Raw genomic sequence first — 12,483 nt, 5'->3', positions numbered from 1 at the left:
ATTTACTTTTGAGGTAGGTATATAGGAAGCATGAGGAGCACAAAGAGGAAGTAAGTTGCAGGGGGTTATAACAAAAAGGAAAATTATTTACATATGCACACACATATGCATATATACTTATGACTACATATACATAAACATGTATATATTCATGTATATGTATATATACATATGTACACACATCAACAAACATTAAATAGCTACTATGTGTTAAGCAATGAATTATATATGTTTGTGTATTTTCATCCTCAACACTGTAGTCCAGTGCCTGACATATGTGTTTATTAATTAATTAAATTATCATCTTGTGTTCACTAAAACAATATTCTCTGATCAACTCAAGTAAAAAAACATACAACCAGTCAAGAATGATATGTAAAGAACTACAGTGTTCTAAGAGGTAATTCAAGAAAAATACATAATGATTTCTTCTAGCTGCTCACATTCTGATAGTAATCAGTCAACAACCATTTCATGGGCCTTTGTATGTACACTTAAGTAAGCACTGAGAATAGGCAAAAAAGAGAGACATGTCCTGCCCTCAATGCTCTTATTTTCTAATGGGCAAGAGAACACATAAAAGGAAACTTAAAAAGCAGGTACTAGAGAGGTCTGGAATCTAGCCTGGTGAGAAAGGAAAAGATGGCTACTCTGGGGTGCCTTCCTTAAGGAAAGATTCTGGAAGGAGCCATCTAATCAGAGAGTGGAGGGGAAGGGTATGGGGACACATAAGAAATAAATTCTGGGGCTAAATTGACCTTCTGGGCTGAAGAGGCTAAAGAGGCATTGTGGAAATTTCTGCAATGCAGTCTGGTAAGAAATAATGTCATAATCCAACATTGAAATATGAGGGGAAATGGAAAGTGTAATGGACAGTGTAACCTCCCACTGAAGTAACAATCGTGGGTAAATTTATCTTATTATTGTTTGCCAACTTTTGAGAGAAAATTTCCTGAGTTGTTCCTTTAAGGCTCTAAACAGTGCTTTCTGTTTTTTTTTTTTCAAATACCTACTTCATCCATTAAACACTGTATTTGGTGAGAAGAAAGCACAACTTATATAATATCTGATAATGACTTTTGAGTATTATTGCTACAGGTCTACCATGAACATGTATACTCTCAATTTTTTTGCTTTTAATATTCATGAAGTAGCATCATTTGAGATTTCCATCAGAAAATGCTGTTTCAACTTTTTGACAGTCTTTCACCATTTGCTTGGGCTGTTTCAAAGTTGCCTCAAAAGGTTCCTTTTGATTACAATTCCCTTATAATAAAAGAGGCAAAATTAAAAATGCAGTATCAAAAGTGGCAAACTAACTCAAAAATGCACTCACCACAAGCTGCCAAACAATCCTTTAGTCAAAAGTGAAAAGTTTAAATGACAATTTGAGGCAATTACACTTCAGAGCTACAGCAAATCCTATGAGAAATGAGTATGCCATCTGCTTTTCCTCATGTTCTATCCCAACCCATCTCATTTCACTACACTTTATGTATCCTTCTATGATGTTATAAAACTATTCTAGAATTGTTGGAGACATTGTTTCAGTATATAATGTACACAGATGAAGAATAGAATTCTGATTTAGGAATCCTGGCAGGTAGGATACATTAGACTGAGTTAGCAAAGAAAACTATATAACTCAATCATTTCCTATTTTAGTTTTTATATTTGTATTCTAGACACCTAGATGATTCAGTGGCTAGAGCCCTGGGCTTGGAATGAGGAAAGAACTGAGTTCAAATTTGGTCTTAAACAATTACTAGCTGTGGGACTGTGGGGAAGTGACATAACCATTCTCTACCTCAGTTTTCTAAACTGTAAAATGAAGATAATAGCATCTACCTCACATAGTTGTTGTGAGGATGAAATGAGATATGAGTAAAATGCTTAGCAGAGTACCTGGTAGATAGTAGTTGCTTAATAAATGTTCATTTCCTTCTTTCCTTAGTTTTTCATGATCTTTGGGGGTTTGTGATAAATTCACTGCACCACCTAGCTGCCCCAATGCCACCTAGCTGCCCCTATCATTTGGGTTTTAATGGCTCACAGTGAGTAGGATTGGAATTTTTTTTCTGGTCTGACCAGAAACTTTGAGAATCTTCCCTTCTCAGACTGTCTTTTATGAAGGCAAACTAAGCCATTTTTTGCCTCAATTCTTACCTAAGCATTAATTGCTGAAGGAGTGTTGCATCAGAGAACCCAAGTCTCCCACTGCATCATGGGCCATCACCAGTCATCTTTACCTATGTCTTGCCACTGTACTCCTGATGATCCTGAGGAAAGAGTGAGGCTGATGACTTTGTACAGGCTCAACTAAATTAAATCCAATTCAGTTTAAAGTTGAGACAATGATATCTCCTGATATCATTGGTCCTCTTTGGAGGGAAACAGCAGCACCAACAATAACAACAGCTAATCCTTATCCAAATGAATAGGATTTGATTTAGAATGATCTAGGGACTGGGAGAAATGCAGCCTGTTTTTGCCACTGAATTTCTATGTGACTTTTGTCAAGTTTCTTCCCTTTTAGGGAGGGAGAAAAAGCTTTTTCTCCTCTCTAAAATGAGTGAATTAGAGTAAAGTGATCATCAGGCAGCTAGTTAATGTAATAAGTAGAGCACTAACTTTGGAGTCAAGAAGACATAAGTTCAAATTTGGCTTCAGATATTCACTACCTCAGTGACTCTGAACAAGGATCTTTGCATCTCTTATACTCAGTTTCCTCATATGTTGAATGAAGATATTAATAGTATTAATTCCCAGGGTGGTTGTGAGCATAAAGTGAGATAATAATTATAAAGCACTTTGGAAATCTTAAAGCATTATGAAAATACTAATAATTATTTTTATTAAATTATATTTTACTTTATTTTCAGTTCCATATTATCTTCCTCCCCTGTTCCACCCATTGAGAAGTCAAAAAATACAAAACAGATTACAAATATAAGGTTATGAAAAATAAATGTCTGCATTAGCCATGTTAAATCTTAAGGAATAAAATAACTCCTTGACAATTAAAATTAGGCAAGAGGAATTGAATGGCATTATATGACAGCAAGAAATAATAAGAAAAAAGAAGATAATCTGAAACATTTCATTAAAAAAGACAGTTGATCTGGAGAACAGATCAAGGAGAGACAATATAAGAATTGTCAGACTACCTGAAAGTTATGATCAATAAAAGAATATGGATACAATATTATAAGAAATTATTAAGGAAAATTGTACTGAAGTTCTAGGACAAGAGGGTAAAGTAGAAATAGAAAAAAAATCTACGTTCATCACCAGAAAGTAATCACAGGATGAAAATTTATAGGAATGTAATAGCCAAGTTTGAAAACTCCCAGGTTAAGGAGAAAATATTTCAAGAAAGAAGAAAAACACCATAACAATTTAAATACCATGGAGATACAGTCAGGATTTTACAAGCTTCTACACCAAAACCAACCAACCAAAGGAAAAAGACCCCCAAAACATGTCTTAGAATATTATATATCTCTTAAATTAAAAAAAATTATTTATTTAGAATTTTCCCCACCTTACATGTAAAAACAAATTGTAAAATTGACTTTTAAAATTTTGTTTTCCAAATTCTCTTCATTCCTCCCTATCCCCCCTTAAGAACTCAAGCAATGCAAGTTATACATGTGCAGTCATGCAAAACATAGAAGAAAAAAAAACCTTTAGAAAATAGAACAGTAACAAAATATGCTTCAATTTGCATTCAGATACCATCAATTCTTTTTATGTAAATGGACTGCATTTTTCATAAGTCCTTCAGAGTTGTCTTGGATCATTGCATTGCTAAAAATAACTAAATCATTCACAGCAGATCATGTTACAATATTGCTGTTATTTTGTATACAGTACATTTCACTTTGCCTCAGCTCATGTAAATCTTTCCAGGTTTTTCTGATAGCATCCTGCTCATCTATTTTTTTTTTTTTTGGAACATTATATTACAAAGAACAAAAGATCTGGGGTTGTGTCGAAGAATAGTTTACCCATCAAAGTTGAGTATATTCCTAAATAAAAATTAATGGATATTTGACAAGCTGAAAGACTTTTGGGTATTCATAGCAAAAGGAACACAACTCACTGGAAAATTTGATACAAAAGATTCAAAAAAAATATAAGGAAAACATTAAAGACTATAAGGCACTCATTAAGGTGAAGCTGTTTGTGGGTGTGTATATATGTATACAATATTATATATAATTTTTATATTAAAATATATACAAATAAAATGTAGAAATATGTTCTTGTAGCATATATTTTAAATAAATGTAGAGTTTTTATATATAAGTAAACAGCTTGACCCTAATTATATATGTGTGTATATGTATATGTATATGTGTGTGTGTGTGTGTGTGTGTGTGTGTGTGTGTGTATATATATATATATATATATAATATATTGATATCCCTGATATATAGCCATATATATGTGTGTGTGTGGGTAGATATGTTTTAGGCCTAGCACCCCAAAGTTTTCTGGGGTATATCAAAGAACTTTCTCCTTGAGAAGTGGCACTGGATCAGGACTGAGCTAGCTCCAGGACCACCACCCTTCATTCTAGTCTCCCCCACCCTTCCAGAGATAAGATTAGGTGTGGCTGTTGACTTTGTGGCAGGAGGAGGAGAGAGATGGCTTGAGAGATCCATAGTCATCCCTCACCGAACTCTCCCAGCCACCACCAGTGGTTCCCCCAATAAGGGAACTTTCCACAGTCAGATGATCACCCCCATCAGTCCTTTATAAAAGTATCTGCCTGTCTCCTGCTTGAGGAGATAGGTATCTCAGACCCACACCTCTGTGCTATGCCTTTTCCCCATGAGAAGTTCAAGTATTTCTCTCTTGGTTTCCTTTCCCCAGCCCCTAAATAAACTATTATCTTATTCCACTGGATTTGTATGCAAAAGGGTGTAATTCTTTAAAGAGGAATTCCTAGGGACCCCAAACCCCCTACCCTATTTCCCTATAACAGATAGATAGATATCTGAAAATGTTATCACATTTTTTTTTTGTGGGGCAATGAGGGTTAAGTGACTTGCCCAGGGTCACACAACTTGTAAGTGTCAAGTGTCTGAGTCCAGATTTGAACTCAGGTCCTCCTAAATCCAGGGCCAGTGCTTTATCCACTATGCCATCTAACTGCCTTGCTCTTATCACTATTCTTAAAACTGTCATTACTAAAGTAGTTTGAGGAAAAGGTTGGGGCTGAGTTGTGTATAATGGGGTGATTCTGAAAAACACAAAGTTGGGTAGGAAAAGGTAAAAGGGAGCAATAACAATATAAAAATGGGGCATGAAAGGAAGAACTAATACAGGGAAGCAGGTCTGGATGGAGGGCCGGTAATGTTGGAACCTTAGTCTTATCTGGGTTGAAGAGGAAACAACGTGTACATCTGGAAGAGTATAGAAATCTTCTGGACATGTAGAAATTTTAGGAAAATGGGGAACAGGTTGGGGGAGGAACTTTTAGAAGGGTAAGTGAATTGAGATTTTAGAGGAGGGGGTGGACCTTTGCAGAGTTTTGTGGATCAAGATTGAAGGATGGGGGACGGAATGGAGGAGCAGATGGTGGAGGCACTCTTGGAGGAGTGGGAGGGGGGAGGAAGATAACAGGGATAGGGTAAAAAAAAAAGAGGCAGAAAAAGAAAATGAGTAAAAATAAGATGGAGGGAAATATCCAAATAGTAATGATAACTTCAAATGTGAATGAGATGTTTATAGCAGCTCTTTGTGCTGACAAAGAACTGGAAATTGCAGTGATTCTCATCAATTAGGGAATGACTGAATAAGTTGTGGTTTATGTTTGCGATAAAATTCTACTGTGCTATAAGAAATTTGGGGGATTATGATGATTGCCCAACCTACAAGAAAAATCACTGAGGCAGAATGGTGAACCAATGACAGTTTATTAAGGATCCATGGTCTCCTCTTATGAAGTGAACTTTAGATATTCCTGACAATCGAGATGCCCCGAGTCCCCAGGATTTTGTTGTCATAGGGTTTGATATTGAAATATGCAAAAGAGGCAAGGTGAAATACAGAATCTCATTCACTGATAGACTTTGCTCTTGAGAGCCAAAAATGATGGAATAGCAGTGGGGGTCACAGGTTGGGTGAAGCACAGGGCATCTCCACTGAGCAAGTGGTCATAAGATCATCACCTGCTCAAGTTGGACAAGAGAGAGTGGTCTGGAGGTACAAAAATAAATTGGATGACTTTCCAAACCATCAATATATCCCACACACTCTGGGTTTGGACATGGAATTTGAGTAAAACAGGAAAGAGATATGTTAGCATTCTCATGGTTGTGCAAGTGAGCCTTATAACTTAGTAAACAAGTAGTGAACATTAAGTTAAATTTTGAGTCCTACTAGAAGAAGCTATTTCATCTAATTATCCCTACATGATTTATTTAAAATATCAAGCTGATTAATACTTATGGGAATAGAGTAGGGGTATAAATGAATTATTTCTCACAAAATGATGAGCTCAATTATCTTAGAAAGGTATAGAAAGACTTGCACAAAATGTTAAAGAGTGAAGTGAGCAGAAGAAAGAGAACATTGTATCCAGTAACAATAATATCATTTTAAGAACAACTTTTAGTGACAATGTCATTTTGACTATTATAAATACACAAATAAAAAATAAAAGCAAATGTATAAAGACGTTATCTGCATTCAGAGGGGAAAATGATAAATAGAAGTATATATAGAATAATTTTTCATACACACTCAGTACATGCATACTACTATTTGTGTCTAATAGCCATCTCTAGGGTGAGGGAGGGAAGAATGAAAAGAGGATAAACAAATTTACATGATTATTGTTGTATATTTGGAGAGAATAGCAAGTTGTACATGGTAGACTTGTAGTTTCATATACAGTCATCTTTTTTTTATTATTCTGTGTAATGTAAATGCTTGTTTTGTTCCAAGAATTGAAAGAAAAATAATTTTAAAAAAGAGTTCTGTAGAGCTATGGTGAGTAATTACATTGGTCAGAGCTACAAAAACTTTCCCAGTTGATTGTCTTTACAACATTACTATTGATAAAAAGGAGGGCAGATTGGGAGAAGCAGGGGTCAGAAGCAAAACACTGGTCAGGAGGAATAGGGTGAAAGAAGAAAAAGAAGTACAAAAGAGGAAACAGGATGGAGGAAAATAGACAGTTAGTAATCATAACTTTAAATGGGAAAGGGATGAAGTTTCCCATAAAACAGAAGTAAATAGAGTGGATTAAAAAACAGAATCCTACAATATGTTGTTTACAAGAAACACATTTGAAGCACAGAGATACACACAGAGAAAATATGAAAGGTTGGAGGAGAATATATTATGTTGCAGTTAAAGTAAGAAAAACAGGGGTAGCAATCTTTTTCTCAGATAAAGCAAAAGAAAAAATAGATCTAATTAAAAGAGATAAGGAAGGAAATTACATCTTGCTAAAATTTACTATAGATAATGAAGTAATATCAAAACTAAACATATATGTAACCAAGTTCTATAGCATCCAAATTCTTAGAGAAGTTAAATGAGTTACAAGAGGAAATAGACAGCAATAGACCTGAACCTTCCCCTCTCAGAACTAGACAAATCTAACAACAAAAAAGGGAAAAAAGTTAGAGGTAAATAGAATTTTAGAAAAGTTAGATATGATAGACATCTGGAGAAAATTGCTTCATGAATTTGTGTGTCATCTTTGCGCAAGGGCCACGCTAATCTTCTCTGTATCATTCAAATTTTAGTATATGTGCTGCCAGAGTGAGCACCATCTAGAGAAAATTGAATGAGGATAGAAATATACATTTTTCTTAGCAGTACGTGACAAATACACAAAATGGACCACAAATGTAGAAAGGCAGAAATAGTGAATGCATCTTTCTCAAATCATGATGCAATAAAAATTACATGTAATAAAGAGCCATGGAAAGATGAATGGGTCAAACAAGAAATCATAGAAATAATAACTTCCTCCAAGAGAATGACAATAATGAGACAACATACCAGAACTTATGGGATGCAACCAAAGCAGTTCTTAGAAGAACTTTTATATCTCTAAATGCTTACATGAATAAAATAGAGAAAGAAGAGGGCAATGAATTGGGCATGCAAATAAACAAAAACTAGAAAAAGAGAAAAATTTAAATCCCTAATTAAATACTAAATTAGAAATCCTGAAAATCAAAAGAGAGATTAATAAAATTGAAAGGAAGAAAATTATAGAATTAATCAATAAAACTAAGAATGGGTTCTATGAAAAAATCAATACAATAGATAAAGCTTTGGTTAAGTGGATTAAAAAAAAGAAAGAAGAAAACCAAATTATCAGTCTCAAAAAATGAAAGGGGTGAATTCACCACCAATAAAGTGGAAATTAAAGCAATAATTAGGAGAAATTTTACTCAACCATATGCCAATAAATCTGACTATCTAAATGAAATGGATGATTATTTATGAAAAATATAAACTGCCCATATTAACAGAAGAGGAAATAAAATCCTTAAATAAGCCTATTTTAGAAAAATTAATTGAACAAGGCATCAATGAACTCCCTAAGAAAAATATCCCCAGTGCCAAATAGGTTTACAAGTTAATTCTACCAAACATTTAAAGAACAATTAATTCTAATACTATACAAATTATTTGGAAAAAAAAAGGAAGAAGTAATTCTACCAAATTCCTTTTGTGACACAAATATGGTGTTGATATCTAAAGCAGGCAGAGCCAAAATGGAGAAAGAAAATTATAGGGCAATTTCCCTAATGAATATTGATGCAAAAAATCTTAAATAAAATATTAGCAAGGAAATTACAGCAATTTATCACCAAGATAATACACTACGACCAGGTGGGATTTAGACCAGGAATTCAGAGCTGGTCCAACATTAGGAAAACTATCAATATAATCAACCACATCAATAACAAAACTAACCAAAATCATATGATTATCTCAATAGATGCATATAAAGCATTTGACAAAATATAGCACCCATTCCTAATAAAAACACTAGAAAGAATAGGAATAGGTGGAGCTTTCCTTAAAATAATAAGCAGTATCTACCTAACCATCAGCAAATGTTATATGTAATGGGGATAAGTTAGAGGCATTCCCAATAAGATCAAGGGTAAAACAGGGATGTCCATAATCACCTCTATTTCTTTAATATTGTATTAGAAATGTTAGCTATAGCAATAAGAGAAGAAAAAGTAATTAAAGAATTAGAATAGGCAAGGAGGAAACAAAACTCTTTGAAGATGATATGATGGTATACTTAGAGAATCCTAGAGAATCAACTAAAAACTACTTGAAACAATTAACAACTTTAGCAAAATTGCATGACATAAAATAAACCCACATAAATCATAAGCATTTCTATGCATGACCAACAAAACTCAGCAACAAGAGATAGAAACGTTCCATTTAAAGTAAAGGTAGATAATATAAAATACTTGGGAGTCTACCTGCCAAGAAAAACCCAGGAACTCTATGAACACAATTACAAAATGCTTTTCACACAAATAAAATCAAATCTAAATAATTGGAAAAATATTAATTGCTCATGGAGAGGCCAAGCTATTATAATAAAAATGACAACTCTACCTAAATTAATATACTTATTCAGTGCCATATGAATCAGACTACCTAACAATTAATTTATAGAGCTAGAAAATATAATAACAAAATTCATCTGGAAGAACAAAAGTCAAGAATATAAAGGGAACTAATAAAAAATGCACAGGAAGTTGGGCTAGCTATAACAAATCTGAAGTTATACTAGAAAGCGGCAGTCATCAAAACTATTTCGTAATGGCTAAGAAATAGAGTGGTGGATCAATGGAATATGTTAGGCACAGGAGACACAGGAATAAATGACTATAGTAATCTCCTGTTTGATTCACCCAACGACTCCAGCTTCTGAGATAGGAACTCAGTATTTGACAAAAACTGCTGGGAAAACTGGAAAAGACTAGGGCAAAAACTACGCATAGAACAACATCTTATACTAAAATGAGGTCAAAATGGGTGCATGATTTAGACATAAAAGGTGGTATGATAGGTAAATTAGGATAGGGAAGAATAGTTTACCTCTCAGGTCTATGGAGAGGAAAACAATTTATGACCAAACAGTAGATTGAAAACATTATGAAATGCAAAATGAATGGCTTTGATTACCTTAAATTAAAAAGTTTTTTGTACAAACAGAAGCAATGCAGCCAAAATTATAAGGGAAGGAGAAAGCTAGGAAAAAATTTAACAGGCAGTCTTTCTGATGAAGGCCTCATTTCTAAAATATATAGGCAACTAAATCAAATTTATAAGAATTCAAATCATTTGACCATTGAGAAATGGTCAAACAAAGGATATGAACAGGTCTTTTTAGATAAAGACATCAAAGCTATCTATTGCCATGTGAAAAAATGCTCACCATTGATTAGAGAAATGCAAATTAAAATAACTCTGATGTACCACCTCCCACCTCTCAGATTGAGTAATATGAAAAAAGGGGAAAGATTAAATATTGGATAAGCTGTGGAAAAAATGGAACACTAATCTATTGTTGGTAGAGTTGTGAATTGATCCAACCATTCTGGAGAGCAATTTGGAACTATGCCCAAAAGACTATGGGACTGTGCATACACTTTGACCCAGTAATATCACTACTAGGTCTGTTTCCGAAAGATATCATAGAAAAGGGAAAAGGACCCACATGTACAAAAATATTGATAACAGCTCTCTTAGTGGTGGCAAGGAATTGGAAATAGAGTGAATTCCCAGCAATTGGGGAATGGCTGGACAAGTTTTGGTATATGAATGTAATGGAATATTATTGTACTATAAGAAATGATGAGCACGGGGCAGCTAAGTGCTTCAGTGGATAAAACACTGGCCCTGGATTTAGGAGGACCTGAGTTCAAATGTGACCTCAGACACTTGACACTTACTGTGTGACCCTGGGCAAGTCAGTTACCCCCATTGCCCTGTAATAAAAAAAAATCATGAGCAGGCAGATTTCAGAAAAACCTGGACTTAAGTGGACTGATGCTGAGTGAAGTGAGCAGAACGAGGAGAACATTGTACACAGTAACAGCAACATTGTGTGATGATCAACTGTGACAGACTTAGCTCCTTTTAGCAATACAATGATCCAAGACAAGAACTCATAATAGAAAATGTTCACCACATCCAGAAAAAAGAATTGTGGATTACTAATGCAGATTGAACCATACTGTTTCTAATTTTTGGCTGTTTTTTTTTGTCTTTTTTGAGGTTTTTCCATTGTGTTCTGATTCTTGTTTCACAATATTGCTAATGCAGAAATATGTTTAATGTGTTTGTACATATATAACCTACTTCAGATTGCTTTCTGTCTTGGGGAGGGGGGAGGGAAGGGAGTGAAGAAGAAAAAATTAGAATGAAAAATCTTATGAAAACAAATATTGAAAGCTATCCTTGCATGTACCTGGAAAATAATAGATTACTTTTATGATTAAAAAAACCCAGAAAACAGTATTACTATCACTGTGAAAAGTTTTCTTTTGGTTCTGCTTACTTCACTTTGAATCATTTCATTTAAATTTCCCAGTATTTTCTGAAACATTCCCCCCTTTTTTTCCTAATAGTATTCCATCACATTCATGTATCATAACTTTTTCAGCCATTCTCCAATTGATGGGTATTCCTTCAGTATCCATTTCTTTGGTACTACAAGAAGAGCTGATATAAATATTTTTGTATATATACTTTTTCTTTTCCTTTGATCTATGGTGTATAAACTTAGTAGTAATATTGCTTGGTCAATGGGTTCGAACAGTTTTAAACTTTTTGGACATAGATCCAAAGTGCTTTCCAGAACAGTTGGACTAGTTCACAGCTCTACCAACAGTGAAGTAGTGTTCCTATTTTCCTACATCACCTCTGGAAATTATATCAATAATCCTTACATTTCTCTATCTTGATTTTCTAGTAAGAATCTTACCCTATTATTCAGAATTTGCTCAATTTTAGTATTTTTTTTTTGCTTTTCATCAGCATTTGGCATTTTACTAATATAGGAGACTCCTGGTATTTCCTAATTTCCTGAAAAAGAAGTAAAGTGACACATTCATGGATGCAAATCAAGTTTACTTCAGAACCAAATCTTTATTTGTTTTCTTTAAAACAATATATGTGAAATGCTACAGTATACAGGACCCTGTTATAATCATTATGGGGAACACAATGAAATATAAATGGAATCATATCATCCTCAAATACCTTCCCATCTTTTATTTTCTATTCATTTTTTTTAAAAAAATTGAGTTTTGAATTATTTCCTTTCCTTCAGATCCTCTCCTAACCATTCAACAATATGATACCCATTATACATGTGAAATCATGTAAAACATATTTCTATATTAGCCATGTCAGAAGAAAAGGTGGAACTCTAGAATTCCTCATTGCAAAGCTGGCTCTCTAATC

General features: G+C 34.0%; 1 non-coding gene across 1 annotated transcript; it reads right to left on the bottom strand.

Moving 5' to 3' along the window:
* Nucleotides 1-7,691: 7,691 nt before the first annotated feature.
* LOC122733095 lies at nucleotides 7,692-7,793 on the bottom strand. The gene has a single exon (XR_006353699.1). It is a non-coding gene; the product is annotated as a U6 spliceosomal RNA (small nuclear RNA).
* Nucleotides 7,794-12,483: the final 4,690 nt, after the last annotated feature.

This window comes from Dromiciops gliroides, chromosome 6 (genome assembly GCF_019393635.1).
Source record: "Dromiciops gliroides isolate mDroGli1 chromosome 6, mDroGli1.pri, whole genome shotgun sequence".
Classification (NCBI taxonomy): domain Eukaryota; kingdom Metazoa; phylum Chordata; class Mammalia; order Microbiotheria; family Microbiotheriidae; genus Dromiciops; species Dromiciops gliroides.
Note: the sequence above shows the minus strand (reverse complement) of the source record. Positions and strands in the feature narration are given on the sequence as shown.